The sequence below is a fragment of the Periplaneta americana genome, chromosome 1, assembly GCF_040183065.1.
Source record: "Periplaneta americana isolate PAMFEO1 chromosome 1, P.americana_PAMFEO1_priV1, whole genome shotgun sequence".
NCBI lineage: Eukaryota > Metazoa > Arthropoda > Insecta > Blattodea > Blattidae > Periplaneta > Periplaneta americana.
Window position 1 is genome coordinate 185,881,812 of NC_091117.1, and position 16,804 is coordinate 185,898,615.

A 16,804-nucleotide genomic window follows, 5' to 3' on the forward strand; every position below is an offset into this window, starting at 1 on the left:
TGAAAACAGTGCTGTCTAGTTTATTTAGGTATGCTCTAATATCATTCACTGCCGTAAGCTCATCAATTCTTCTATTTGTTATTTCTGATTCCTTCTGCCCGCTTGATGAGTTACTTTTCTTATCAGTCCTCTCTACGCTTCTAGACTTCCTGTTTCGTGATGCATTTCTGTTTACGTGTGGTGTCGATGATGCTCTATTTCCACAAGTCTCTATTTCGTTATTTCTGTTGTTGCAGCAACTTAATAAATCCTCAGTGAATTGATTATTTAAGGCCTCTACGTTAACTATGTTTCCGTTTATCTTCATTTTATCTTTTACTAAAGTTGCCCTCAATCCTTTACCTCGAGCTTCTTTTAATATTGGAATTAGTTTCTTTCTTTTCTCTCTAATTTCTTTTGCAAAGTCATTTTCTATGAATATATTTGTGCCTTTGAGTTGACGCGTATTGGCAATGATGTGCTCTTTGATAAAGTAACTGTTCAATTTCACAATAATTGGTCTTTTTTTTCCGTTACCGACTCTATACGCGTTATTAATCGCACTTATGTCCAAGTTTAGACTGAAATACTTAGTTAATAATTCTAACACTACGAAACCAGTATCAATTCCTTTTTCATGATTGCGCTCTTCAACACCATAAATTACAATGTTATTAATTCTACTGTCATTTTCCCATTTTTTAACTATCGATTTTAACACCACCTGCTCTTGGATAACCTCCTTTAACTTCTTTTCCACTTCAGTGTACCTGTTTACTAATGTATCTATATCACTTGCTACTTTGTTTAGTAGAAAACTTGCCTTTAGTCTGTCTTCTCTCGTTTCTTTCATATAGTTTATCCATTCTCTTTGAAACACTTCATCACTGTAGACTCTTCCTTCTGTATCTCCAGGACCAGGGTTTAACTCCACATTTCCAATAATCAGTAGAACTGATAAAACAGCTGCGGCCACAAATATGTTGATGCTATCAGACACTATTGCATTTTCACCTTTTGAACATCTGCAACACTGCCCTGCATTGAAGCACCCGATTCGCGCCCTGTAAGAATTTAGGTCGTCGCCCATACCTTCTTCACACGCTAACCTACTTGTATATGATGCTTACTACACAACCGTTCTCTACGACTGCACTTTGTGAACTGATGTATACATGTAACTCTCATCTAAATCAAATTGTTGAATTCTTTGTAAGTTCATGCATATGTATAGGCCTATACACTTTTTGCTGGTTGAGTGGAAGAGAAGGCCTTACGGCCTTAACTCTGCCAGCCAAAATAAATCATTATTATGATTATTATTATTATTATTATTATTATTATTATTATTATTATTATTAATACATTATAATATAAATATTACTTAATGATTCGTAAGCCCTGCAATTCTTGAATCTGCATATTTAATGTCAAGTAATTTTAACTCTTAATCTACATGTAAAAGGTTTTCAAAACAGCAACACACATTTATTAGCTTGCATGAACATACAAGAATTGAGTTGTCTCTTATGACTGAACTATTTTAACATAACAAAGACGGAAACTTGTTTCTTATATATAGCCTTGATATGATTTTGTTTGAAGAATATTCAGAGCTAAAGGCTAAAATGTTATACATAAATATGTTAAAAAGAAATTAAAATATGACGTACCACTTTTCCATTATTAAAGCTGTGTATTGGTATGTCTCGTGAAAAGAACATTGTACGAAATTGAAATATAAAAATTGGAAATTTATCCTTTGAAAAGGTGGAAAAATTCAAATACCTGGGAGCAACAGTAACAAATATAAATTATACTCGGGAGGAAATTAAACACAGAATAAGTATGGGAAATGCCTGTTATTATTCGGTTGAGAAGCTTTTATCATCCAGTCTGCTGTCAAAAAATCTGAAAGTTAGAATTCATAAAATAGTTATATTACCGGTTGTTCTTTATGGTTGTGAAACTTGGACTCTCACTTTGAGAGAGGAACATAGGTTAAGGGTGTTTGAGAATAAGGTGCTAGGTGCTTAGGAAAATATTTGGGGCTAAGAGGGATGAAGTTACAGGAGAATGGAGAAAGTTACACAACACAGAACAGCACGCATTGTATTCTTCACCAGACATAATTAGGAACATTAAATCCAGACGTTTGAGATGGGTAGGACATGTAGGACGTATGGGCGAATCCAGAAATGCATATAGAGTGTTAGTTGGGAGGCCGGAGGGAAAACGACCTTTAGGGAGGCCGAGACGTAGATGGAAAGATAATATTAAAATGGATTTGAGGGAGGTGGGATATGATGATAGAGACTGGATTAATCTTGCTCAGGATAGAGACCTATGGCGGGCTTATGTGAGGGCGGCAATTAACCTCCGGGTTCCTTAAAAGCCAGTATGTAAGTAAAGCTGTGTATTGGAACGCAAAAGTTAAGTATTTATCTAACATGCTCACATGTGCTAGCTCAAATTTTCCCTCCATACATACTGAACTTCAATTTCAACTTCAACTTCAACTTACGCGTGTTCAGTGTCATTATTTTATGTTTCTCACAAGTTTAGTACCAATGTGTGAAATTTGATCGTAATGGTACAAAAATGTATTCACTTATTTTGAAGAGTTTTATTCTTTCATTTATTTCATCGTTTGCTACATTGGATAAGAAAGTAAATTCAAAATTTAGAGAACGTACGATCATATAGGTAGAGTTTAACTTTTTTCTTTTCCTAAGTAGATGATGATAAATAAAATTTATTGGTGTGATGACCCTAATGGATGACATGTAAATACTTAGAAACATAATTTACGTTGTTGTAAATCACGTAACCGTTGCAGTTACCTCGTAACTTGGAATGAATGCCATATGTCATTTTTTTCTCATGCTATCTGTCAGTTGTAAACATAAATCTTTTGTTAAAAGTTGTAGTGGTATATAGAAGTTATGTGTGCAAATATCAACTATATACTACATTAAACCTACTTTACTTGATATTTTTTTATTTCCCACAACATTTACGTAATTGTCTTTTTATTATCAGTGTGATGATCATCGTTTATTATTTCCATCTATCTTTAAGAACTAGGTTTTTTCGTCTGTTCAGTTCTCACTCGTCTGTCATCCTTAGACGTCCAGATCCAGTGCGAGATTTATTCATGTGCTTAGCGTGATGTAATGACGTTTAACTCTGAATGCACTATAGGATTTTATCCTCAATAATCCAGTATAATAAAATAATAAACATTCCCATAAACTGAAATAAAAAACACAACTTCGTGTGACACTTTATCTGGTCATATCCTAAGGGAAGAAGGGTGAAATTTTGGTGATTTTCAATAAAAAATCATACTTCTTTTTTGTAAAAAAATTAATTACAATTTAAATTACATTAATTTATTGCTAATCTACATTTTGTACATCAAAATTTACATACTGTAAATATATATAAAGATACACATAAATGCAGAATATAATTGTAACAATAGAAATAGAATATAGGAGGATACAATAATATTTATTAATCAATTTGAGGACCGAAAGAGCAGCGCTCGTGTTCGGTCGCAGTTCAGATATATTATTAATATAAGAGGAATATACAAATAAAATAAAACATAAACTAAAAGTAAAGTAACAGCTATAATGAAATTACAAAATAAAAGGAAGTAAATAAGAAATGTTCATTCATTCGTTCATTCATTCATTCATTCATTCATTCATTCATTCTTCCTTTCGTTCGTTCGTTCGTTCATTCGTTCCTTCGTTCGTTTCTTCGTTCGTTCATTTCGTTCATTTATTCATTCGTTCATTCCTTCGTTCGTTTCTTCGTTCCTTCGTTCGTTCATTTCGTTCATTCATTCATTCGTTCATTCCTTCGTTCGTTTCTTCGTTCCTTCGTTCGTTCATTTCGTTCATTCGTTCATTCATTCATTCGTTCGTTCCTTCGTTTGTTCATTCATTCGTTCATTTCGTTCATTCATTAGTTCATTCATTCATTTATTTATTTATGTATTTATTTATTTTATTTTATTTATTTAAATTTATTTAATTTATTTAATTAATTTATTTTATTTATTTATTTTATTCATTTATTTACTTACTTACTTATTTACTTACTTATTTATTTATTTAATTTATTTATTTATTTAAATTTATTTTATTTATTTAATTTATTTATTTATTTAGTTACTTATTTACTTACTTACTTATTTACTTACTTATTTGCTTATTTACTTACTTACTTATTTAGTTACTTACTTTTATTTATTTATTTATTCATTCACTCATTCATTCACTCACTCACTCACTCACTCACTTACTTTATTTATTTATTTATTTATTTATTTATTTATTTATTTATTTATTTATTTATTTATTTATTTATTTATCGAGGAAGTTTCAGTGATCTACTGCGCTTTGAAACATAAAGATTATGTCATACATAAATGTCAGCGCTCTTGAATTCGAATTTCATGCAAACTTTGAAAGCTCTTTCCTCACATTTCTTAGCACATTTCTTCATGTTGAAAGTATAAAGTCCCTTACAATTTTGATGCTAGGAGCATGACATTTTTACTGCATGTTCTATGTACTGTACCTGGACTCTTCTTAGCACATTTCTTCATGTTGAAAGTGTAAAGTCCCTTACAATTTTGATGCTAGGAGCATGAAATTTTTACTGCATGTTCTATGTACTGTACCTGGACTCTTCTTAGCACATTTCTTCATGTTGAAAGTGTAAAGTCCCTTACAATTTTGATGCTAGGAGCATGAAATTTTTACTGCATGTTCTATGTACTGTACCTGGACTCTTCTTAGCACATTTCTTCATGTTGAAAGTGTAAAGTCCCTTACAATTTTGATGCTAGGAGCATGAAATTTTTACTCCATGTTCTATATACTGTACCTGGACTCTCTCTTTGACAGAGGAAAAGAGTGTGTTTAAGAATAAGGTGTTTAAGAAAATATTTGGGGCTACGAGGGATGAGGTTACAGGAGAATGGAGAATGTATTCTTCACCTGACATAATTAGGAACATTAAATCCAGACGTTTGAGATGGGCAGGGCAAGTAGCACATATGGGCGAATCCAGAAATACATATACAGTGTTAGTTGGGAGGCCGAAGGGAAAAAGACCTTTGGGGAGGCCGAGACATTGATGGAAGGATAATATCAAAATGTCTTTGAGGGAGGTGGGATATGATGATAGAGACTGGATTAATCTTGCACAGGTTAGGGACCGATGATGGGCTTATGTGAGGGCGACAATGAACCTCCAGGTTCCTTAAAAGCCATAAGTAAGTAAGTAAGTTCTATATGCTGCACTGTTGTTAACAAAACAAAGTATCATTTCTCGATAAACTAAATACTTTCAAAATTTAAAGAACTATGTATTTATTTAGTAAACATTAACATTTTAAATTTTCGAGTTGCATTCTACAGGTAATTCAGGACCTCTGCGACAAACTCTGGAGTTCAATAGATCTCGCAATGAGGATCATTTTTCGTGAAACAAACCATGTTCTCTGATGCGTCGTTTAGGATATGTGTGATATGTAAGCTCATAAGTACATAAAATATAAAAAAAAATCTTATTCTTACTCAGTAGAATGCCCAAATTTTTTATAGTTGACAGCTAATTTCAATTGTATGATGTCAACTTGGAATCCTCTAAATATTCAATATCGTAATATTACTGCTTCGGCACATGAAGTGCCCATAAATGTCAAACAAAATTAATCCCACTTGAAGACTGCCATTTTATTGTAAGAGTTACGTTACAAAGACAGTTTGCTGTATATATAAAAGATCGTTGAGTATTGAGAGAGTAGTCTTTGCAACTGAAAACTCTTCTAAAGGAGTCCTCGTCCTCACAGGTGGGTCTCAATTATTACCGGTACTGCAATCACGCTTACAGAAATACTTGTAACAATCTCTAGATAAAAGTTAACTGGTGTAGTGCGTGACTGACTGGAAGAGTGCTGATTCAGTTTTAGATGTAAACAATAATACATTTGTATTAACAAAAACCGCCATAAGTAAGGGTTCAATAGATCAGCCTACTAATCAATTCATAAAGAATAATCATTAAAAACAATATATTTCTTAATAAGAAAACAAATTAACATCACGCCTACTGTAAAGCGCTAAAAGTTTTTAATTATCGACGTAACAAAATGTAGAAACAAATGGAAATAACATATATTATTGAAAGAATACCTGAAAACTATATTGTGAAAGCAATAGCCAGTTACAGGAAATATTTCAAAATGAAGGGTAAATGTTCTTCAGTAATTTTAGGTATCGGTATTAAAATGGCTTAGTGTCCGCTGTTGTGGTTCGAGGTTCGACTCCCAGCATAGGCAAGGGAAGAAATTGATACAGTATATTATATTGATCTGTCGAAAATGGCAGTTGTATTCTTTTTTTCTTCTTCTTTTTGAACAGAATTGGAGACATAAAGCAATTATGATAATTTCATAGTGCTTGAAGAGAAATCTTTTGTATCATATTATAATTAACTGACTTTATTTTATTACCGGTACATCTTAAATGAGGTATGTTATATTAGGAAGTTGAACTTCTTTAGGCCTATTTGTTACATCACTTTTTCTGCAAATTCTCTCTAAATACTTTACTCTAGTCTATATGCATCAAATTCTTGACGTCTTTCAATGACATTCTCTTCTGTAATCACTCACTATTAAAATTAAATGTATTCTTTATTTTAAAGCATTTGCTTCTTTTCAGAATCATGAACAGAATTGTGGCTATAGTTGTTCTAAGCGCAGCAGTCCTGCTTCAGGTAAGTAAATTCACAGAACTTTGACGCAATGTTTATACATGCACGTGTAGTGGATCGTAATAAAATGTAACTCTTTTAATATTAACCATAAGAAATATAATATATAATTTCTGCCTTGACAAGATCATCTTGGACATCATCCAGCCATCGTAATTTGGGCCTGCAAAGAAATCTTTCAAGAACTAAATATTTTATCACTCCCCTGCATCTACATTCTAGAAACAGTTTGCTTTATTCACAAAAATCTGAACTATTTTAAAAGGAACTCTAAAATTCATAATCATAACACTAGAACTGCTAACAACTTGCATATAAATTGTCATACTATTACCAAAAGGCTTAACAGTACTTCTCATACAGGTATCTTATTATATAACAAGATACCCGGGGATATTAAACATTTAAATTATGAAGGTTTCAAAACCAGGGTAAAAACTATTTTGCTCCAGTCCATGCCATTCAGAATTACTGATTTCTTACATTAAAGCTATAAAGTAGAATACCTACCTTCATTACTGTTGCACATAAATTTTCTCTATTAATAATAAATGTACAGAATAACTAAGATGAAGTCTCTTGATTCTTAAAGATTCAATCAGTCTCCAAATAAATCACCTCAGATGATAAACTTGTTTAATGTAATCTCATTGTGTAGCCCTATCTTGTTTTTACCTAATCTATGTTAGTCTATTTATTTTAATGTCTTGTAAATTGAAAATGTATTATATATCTTGTTATTTATTGTGTCTTTTGGTAGTTTTACTATTCTTTGAAAATTTAAGAGTGTTAAAATTAAATTCATACTAGAAATCTTATTTTGTGCGTGTGTGTGTGTTTTTGTGTTTGTATTTTGTGTTTGTATCTAATGACGAACCTATAACCTATAATAGATTGTACAGGGAATAAATAAATACAATACAATACAATACAATACAATACAATACACTACAACAATAGACTATAGTCTACATAATTTTGTCCTCACTTGACATGATGCATCCCATTACTTGAGTATCTTCTAAACGTATATTTTAAACAAAATGAGAGACCTACAACAATCCTGTCAGTTCTTTTGTAGTTCTCAATTCTCCTGAACCTCATCTTCTAACTTTCACTAAAGAATGACACGCACTATATATTCTTTGAAAGAGCTGTATTAATAGTTCTTCCACTTTCATGTCATGCAATGCAATACATCGCTTAGAATATGTTTTAGAGTCACAGGTTTCCTCTAAATGTTTAAAGACCAAATGGATTTATTTCCCTTTTGCAGTCATCTTCTCATACATTTGTCCAATAAAATTATGCATTTGTTGACTGCCATGGGTCCAGAAGATCTTACACAAATCTTTTCTTTCAATCTCTTCTTTATCACTTTCTCAAGAGTCTACTTAGAACTTAGACCGAGCCTACTGACGTCATAGCACTCATATTCCTCTGTAGTTGTCAGTGACGAAGCTCAAGAGGCTTTTGAGATTTAGCCTACCCAAAAATAAATTCAGTTGTACCTAGTAACAGTAGGCCTATAAGTTTGTAATGACAATGTATCGGAACACTTGGTTGTACTCCGATCCTTCTATATATTAAGTTCATTGTTGGCAGTCATTCTACTATAGAGAGTTCAGTACGAGACTTGTGACAGAAGCCTGTAAATGCATTTCTACGACCTTGACTCGCAAGAGACCGGGGAATGGATATTGATGTGCTACATCTCCATACGAAACATAGTCTCATAGACTCTAGACTTCTATCACAATAATACGTCACATTATATTGGTGTTCTCTGAATGCTCTGCATTGTTACATATTAATTTTGTGTAAAATGGCTGATACTCAGGGAACATTGAGATCATTATGTTGAATTAAAAGAGAAGCTGGACATACGGAGCAAAATTGCTTACAAAGATAGGAGATCGACACCACATTTATATATTAAAATATTGGATGAAGGAAGACAAAATAAAAGTTTGACTAACAGGGTGCTCTGAGACAAATAAGTTATATTATTTTACCTTTATTCTGTTTGGAGGTGAAAATGAGTGGTCATCATTTTCTTGTGGGATCTGTGTCACAAAAAATTTTGATATAAAAGCCAATAAACATCTGCTCTCTAATAAGATACTAGCAGATTTTTTTCAGCCTACCCAGTGTTTACACCTTAGCTTCGTCACTGATAGTTGTTTGTGTATTTTTGCTTTCTTTCTTATGAATTGAAAATATACTTACAGTAGACACAAGTCTTTTGATATATTGTCATATTCAAAGATCCAGTTAAAAATTTTTCACAATCCAGATAATATTATGGCATACATATTTAAAGAATTCCATTGGTATAGTATCCTCTGACCCAGCTACTTTATAATTTTGAGTTGTTTTCAATGCTTGAAGCACATAATTTCCAGGATACGCTCTACAAATGTAGCAAATAATATGCGCTATTAATCATATAATTATAATATTATACATCTTGATTACACAACTTTTAACACTGTAACACTTCGGAATATGTATGATAAGAACTTTCTTGTGTTAAATTTTAACGTACCTTGTTAACATGTTTCGACCTATGACCTCAGATGACCTAAAATAGGTCGAAACATGTTAACAAGGTACGTTAAAATTTAACACAAGAAAGTTCTTATCATACATATTCCGAATATAATATTATATTATTGAAAATAGGTCTACCATACAATAAGAACAGAGTTTTAAGGTGATGATTGTTGCAATTGTGATTGAGTCGTTATTTTGATCAGACACGAAATTCGAGATCCAAATTCTGAATTTTTAAGATTCTATAAAAATAATTGATACTGTTTTCTACAGGGAGAATTAAATTATTATCTCCTGTGTCATAGATTTAAGTCACATCAAAGAACTCTGTTCTAGAATAAGAGGATTCCTAGTAAATTCAATGGTCATCTGTTTCTACAAAATGCGAATAGATTTTTCTGAGTAGCAGTTCTCGAATTAGGCTGCAGTTACTGCATATCTGCAGAACAACAACATTGCGATGTTGAAACTTTGTGTTTTAAAACGTATACACTAATACCACAGTCTAGTATATACAGTCACGAAGCTTCAGTTTATGAGGGTACTAGAAACAATAGACTGTGCAGGTACTATTTGGTATTGTCTGTAATGAGGCGATAGTAGCGATCCTAGTGGTTAGCAACTATTTATGGATGCATATTTACTATATGTATTGAGCTTCGTGACTGTATATACTACACTGTGCTAATACTACAATGTTAAGATATACACTGTAACCAGAAACTGATTTTGGTATGTATTGCAATACCTGGTGACAAATGTATCCCAGAATATGATCTTGGAGTGTAGTTACATTGAGAGTTTGTGTTGTTCGTGATCTTTAAATCAATGGTGTCGGAATGCTGTTGTTTGTTTGGTGATTGAAATAATTTCCACAGCAGGTACCGTAATTGTAATTCTTGTTTTCTATCTTTATAGCTAACTTGGTCAGTCCAAGCAACTCCAGCAATACAAGCTTGTGGCTTATGTAAGTATTGTTTGGCGTCATATCTTGTGTCCCAATGCCTTCAATTGTTCACATTGAAGTTATGAAGCCATATTTATGTTTCAGTTGAATCCTGCGATGAGAAGTAGATGAAGATGAGAGAAACTTCAAAGTTTGGAAAATAACATAATAAATGTATTTTGAAACGCTATTTCAATAATATGTAAATTGATTAAATTGTAAGAATACATAACAAAAAGTTGAGTGTCATTCCATAACTTAATGTAATTGCACCTTATCCTCTGTCCTGTCTTATACAAGTATCTTCAAGAAGTCTCATAGCTAGTTTTGGTTCCCTATTATAGCGTTTCAATTGACGAGGCACTATTATTTTTAGGTTTTTTCTTTTTTTAGTAATTGAATTCATTATTAAATTTTTATAAACAGTATTTGATATGATGGAAGATGATTGGAACGGAGAAAAATTCTCTCTGGCACTGGGATTTGAACTGGTTTTCAGCTCTACGTGCTGATGCTCTATCCACTAAGCCACACTGGATTCCCATGTCGGATCAAATCCTCTCAATTTAAGTTCCACTTCTTGGGTTCCCTCTAGTCATAGTCGGATCCCAGCCACTTACTCACTCATAACAAGCGCACCTCTGCACATGTGTGGAAATTGTGCCACTGTCATACATCTATGACGCAGTACATGAGGGTAGGCCACTAGAGGGAACCAAAGAGGTGGAACTTAAACTGAGAGGATTCGATCCGACATTGGGATGGGAATCCAGTGTGGTTTATGGATAGAGCGTCAGCACGTAGAGCTGAAAACCCGGGTTCAAATCCCAGTGCCGGAGAGAATTTTTCTCCATTCCACTCATCTTTCATCATATGATGAAGCAGAATATCTGTACGGAAATATCATATGTACTTTGGTACATCATAATAATATATTATATGATGTGCTGATAGTCAAAATGTTACCATCAATGCTCTCATATATAGAATTTCCCCGTGAGCAGAGAGCTCTGAACCACAGGGAACTAATGGGTTTCTCAGATACAACGCAACTCTAGGTCTCCATCATTGCTCGGAAAGCCCCGTTTCTCGTAACAAGATTAGTCTTGCAGGCGCCTTAGCTGTAAACAGTGTGTATTACTCAGCCTCATTCAGTTTCGTTTGCTGTGTGACTGAGTACATGTTTGTTCATTCTTATTTTGTGTAGTCACGGAAATAAAAACAGAATTGAATCTCTCTAAATCTAAAGAAAACATTTTAACCAGAGAAAACCCTTTAACCTTCGAACCAATTAACATCCAACTAGATTTAGAAGAACCAGTTACAAAATCTGAAACTTCCAAACCTGTACTAAAATCGCTAGCATTAGAAGCTGTGAACAATAGATACCCACCAGAAGAATGGTTACACATCTACACAGATGGGTCTACTATCGATAACAACTCAGGATCAGGAATTACGTGTGCGTTATTCTCATTTTATCAACCAGCAGGATATCATACAACAAATTTTGATGCGGAAATAATGGCTATTCATATCTCACTCCAACACCTACTGTACAGAAGAGATAAATTTCAAAATGCTGTCATTCTCTCTGATTCTAAAGCAGCATTATATGCAATAAATTCATATAAAATGATGTCAATCCAAATTAAAGAATGTCACAAAATGATCCAACAACTTCAAAAACTACAGAAAAGAATTCAATTGCAATGGATACCTGCACATTGCGGAATTGCTGGAAATGAAACTGCTGACTTTTTTGCCAAAAAAGGATCCAATTTAATTCAGAATACAAATACAAGCCTACCTTTTACATCCATCAAAATAATTAAAAATAAATATAAAATCAAGCAAAACCAAGCACTATGTACCAAAGCCAAAGATAAAAAATGGAGCATTTTAATAAAAAAAACATAAATTATTCCAGAAATCCCACGTAAATCTGCAGTAGCAAAATTCAAACTGCTTACAGAACACGATTATTTGGCCAAACACTTGAATAAAATAGGAATTTACACAAATCCAAATTGCCCTCTATGCAACAAAGAAGAAGAAATGACTGAAGATCATCTACAAAACTGTGAAGTTCTACCTGATGGATCCACCACAGAGAAATATTGGAGAGCAAGAACGCTAATGGCTTCGTTCCCAAAGCCCGGCATTAGATAACAACAACATTTTGTGTAGTTTCATACACTGTGTTACACACTAGGGAGCAACGAGTATTTATTGTGTTAAACTATGCAAGAACAGAGTCGTATGTGGAATGTCAGTCAGCTTTTATACAGAAATTTCCCGGCGTACATGTTCCCAATAAATTGACGGTATGCTGATTACTAAACAGATATGCAGATCCGTGTTAAACATAAGGAAAAATTAGACGAGAAAGGAGCGGCCGAGAAAATCGTTGCCTCGCTTAGCATTGCAGTGATTGTGATTTCAAAAATTTCGGCAGCCGAAATTCGTCAAGTGTTTAATGATGTGTTCAAAAGGTGCCACGCTTCTCTAGCAGCAGAGAGACGTCATTTTGAGCACCTTCTGTAAATAAAGGTAAGCTTAATCTAGTTCTTAGTTTATGCACAACTCAGGGGAGACAAGCCGGGCCGTGTTTACCTAGACATGCTTTTAATTTATGGAGAATCAAGACAGAATTCCCATGAACCAGTAAGGCTGTATCAGATGAGATTTCCTAACAGAAGAATGTCAAATCCGAAAATTTTTGTCGCTGTAACACATTGAGTGTTAGAGAATGGATATGTGATTCCAGCTTGTAGAAATTGAGGGCCGCAGTTATTAGCCTACCTTTATGTGTTATAAAGTTTATTTTATTTTCTTATTTGTTCTTCACAGAATTGATTACTACCCAAGTTCAAGTGCAATTTTTTTTTTATTTCTTGCAGTGTAATTCAACTGAAAGTATGGATATGTTAATAAATTTTATTGTTTTTTGTTATTCACAAAATCTCAATAAAATGGGCCTAATGAGTTGAGAATTAGCCTACTTATGTTTGTTCATTATGAATTGCAAGGTTATCTGTAACTATTCCATTTTGTTTAGTCATTTGGGGTAACTTTGTACCTGTCAGTGTAACTTTGTACCAGTTCCCAATTTTATTAGAAGATTTAATTTCACATTTCCTAAGTGTGATATCTTTGGATTGAGGTCATCTGCATAACCTACGATCTTTACGCTTTGCTTCCTATCTGTTATGTACCCAGTCCCTGAAGAATACTTAAGGCTCCACTTGGTTAAATATTGCATTCTGTTTATAGTAGCTGGACGATTTTCAACTTCATATTGTAAGTATATAATTTTATCTTCGCGTTACAATTATTGTAAATGTTAATGCTTATCCTCTCTTCTTCAAATACAAAAAATATAACTTCGCACTAATAATAACAATGGAAAATTTTTATTCAATAGATTTGGTAATATTATACAGATAAATTAAACCTTTCAGGAATATATAAATTAACTTGTCAATTTTCAAAATGTTGTTCTACATATAGGACAGACAGGTAGAAATTTCAATATTAGATACAAGGAACACAGAAATACTCACCATGATAATTTACATTCTGCTTTCAGGGATCATATATACAGTATAATTGTCAACATTATTTCACTGACATAAATTCTGATATGGAAATTCTGCATATAAATCATAAGGGTAAAAGTTTAATTTTTTAGAATCTTTAGAAATACATAAAGAACTATTAATCCACATAATTTGAATGACAAAGCTATTCAAGAAAAAAAAAAATTATTTCATCAACTCATAAAAATAGCTATTGAATCACGTAGTACCAGAACAGATACAAACCCTAGCAAATATCGAGCTACGGCGAGTTCACATCAGGTCACACACAATGATGCAAAAGCCGATCATCAGGTTACGTCCAACATTCTCCAGTAATATACAATTCATTTTAATATATCAATATGCCTGGTAAATTATTAATAAGTATTTAATGAATTTCAATCTTAAGACATATAAACTTGCAAATGTTTATTTGCTATTTAATAACAATATATGAACGTTTTCGCCGTTTAGGGCATCTTCAGATATAACAAAACATATTATCTGGACCTATAATAACATATTATGCAAATAACAAGGAAAATCGAGAACAATATATGTGATACATGAAATTCATGAGCTTTATGTAGATATATCATGATACAGGATGAATATTGAGATAATCTTTGAATTTGAACTTAGACTGGACGAATATTTATTTTATACATATAGCTCATGTTACAATTAATATACAATGTTTAAAATTTGTCATTGTTAATTGTAACATGAGCTATATGTATAAAATAAATATTCGTCCAGTCTAAGTTCAAATTCAAAGATTATCTCAATATTCATCCTGTATCATGATATATCTACATAAAGCTCATGAATTTCATGTATCACATATATTGTTCTCGATTTTCCTTGTTATTTGCATAATATGTTATTATAGGTCCAGATAATATGTTTTGTTATATCTGAAGATGCCCTAAACGGCGAAAACGTTCATATATTGTTATTAAATAGCAAATAAACATTTGCAAGTTTATATGCCTTAAGATTGAAATTCATTAAATACTTATTAATAATTCTCCAGTAAGTTGAGCTTAAATTGTATATTTGTCCATTCCAAAATTCAAGCTATTTCTTGTTAACTTATAGCTTCAGCTATCAAAACTTTTTATGTTGTTTTTAATTTTAAATAAGATAAATTACATTTGAATTTAAAAAAATACTCTATTCATTTTTATGATTTAATATGTAATCAATCTTAATTATAATTAACAATTAATTATTATATCATTGCAGTTTCCACACTGAAGATAGGGTATTTTTTAAATGTTTAATGATTTTTATAAATGAAGGGTACACGGGAAAAACGATCAAGGTCCACCAAAAATCGAAATTGAGTTAATAATGCTATCTTATAGTGGAAAGGAAGTACTATCATGTGGTCTAGCTAGTAATAAGAAATAATCGTTCTTGACATTCCACTACGTCAATTTATATTAAATACACACATAACAAAGTATTAAGTACTTAAACTTTAAAATTCGTTTTTCTCGAAACTTTCTAAAATGGACCTTGATCCATTCCCGTGTACCCTTCAAATGTGATCATACAATTGTTTTATTTATTATCATATTGAATCAATGATCACTGCAAGAGTTTTCACATAGTATTTTAAACATTGTATAAATAAACATAATTAATTTGTTTATTAAATAACATGAGACAATTATTACATAAAATTAATGTAAGATGTAACTACTAGATCTACTACAGACACACTTTAAGTTTGATTGAAGAATTAATTTTTTTACTCTAAGTCCTGCATAGTTGGCTAATTAATGAAATTTCTTTGACCTTGTTTATTCAACTACTGTTTTAATTTTTACACTCGTCTTGGATTTCCATAATGCGTTCAAATTTTTAGATAGCTAGAGGTCAAAAGGATTCTCCAGAGAGAAGATAGTATGCAATAAAGGCAAGGTATTCCAGTGAAATGCTACAGCAGGCACTAGATGATATAAACATTGGAAAACTTGGTCAACGAGAAGCTGCATGTTTGTATTCACACTAGTGAATAATTGAAAAATAAACACAGAAATAATTTTGGAAGACCAAATATGTTTTCACCGAGAATGTTGGTACTCTGTGCTATTACGCCTTTGTAATAGTCTCGTGTATAAAAGTTCACTGTTCCCTGGTAGGTCTACACTCTGTGGCATTGAACTGCATAATCCCATCTCCAGATACAAAGTCAGTTGTAAGATCAAGAAGGAAATGCATTGGATGTGTTCTGACCAGTTTGAAGTACCGTAATGAATAAAGTTAAGAAGTGGTAAATAGAAGGGGCATGTATGAACTGATTATGTTAAGACTGTGAAGAATTTGATTATCGAATTATAAATAACTTCTATCAAATATTATGTAGGTAATGAACAGACAAAAATTGTGTTTATATTTTATTTTGTAGTGCTAGTATATTTTATTGTTATAGTTAATGTTCTATGTTAAAGGAAATGTGATTTGTCTTGTAAAGTGTTAAATCTGTTCTTGTGGTTGTTATTTGTTAATGTTGAAATTATTTATAATTTTAGTTAATGTACTATGTTGCATTTTAATTATGTTGTATCCTAGTAATTATGTGTTACTTTTCACATGTCCCATATCATGTATGTGATTAGTTGGACCCAATAAATTAATATGAATATGTTTTCAATAAACTTCTTTGTGACTTCATATGAAATAAAATTTAATGTTTTCCTTATTGTATAGTCAAAAGTTATCTTGAATTTGAAGAGGAATATAGAGAATTGAATGTAATAGAAAACACATATATGGTACAAAGTTTCCCCAATTAGCAGTGTAACTTTGTACCACCATTAAATAATGTCAAATTCCACTTATTTAAAATATGACTTTGATATTTATCATGTCTCAACCCATAAAATGAATGAAATGAAATGCGCACAATGTGCATAGGATTTGAAGT

General features: G+C 32.1%; 1 long non-coding RNA gene across 1 annotated transcript in view; it reads left to right on the forward strand.

The window, feature by feature from the left end:
- LOC138705179 (uncharacterized) overlaps positions 1 to 10,531 on the forward strand; it is a 55,284-nt gene extending 44,753 nt beyond the window's left edge. The window contains exons 2-4 of the long non-coding RNA XR_011333647.1: positions 6,729 to 6,783; positions 10,255 to 10,303; positions 10,388 to 10,531. This is a non-coding gene — a long non-coding RNA (uncharacterized lncRNA). The remainder of the gene's footprint in view (positions 1 to 6,728; positions 6,784 to 10,254; positions 10,304 to 10,387) is intronic.
- Positions 10,532 to 16,804: the final 6,273 nt, after the last annotated feature.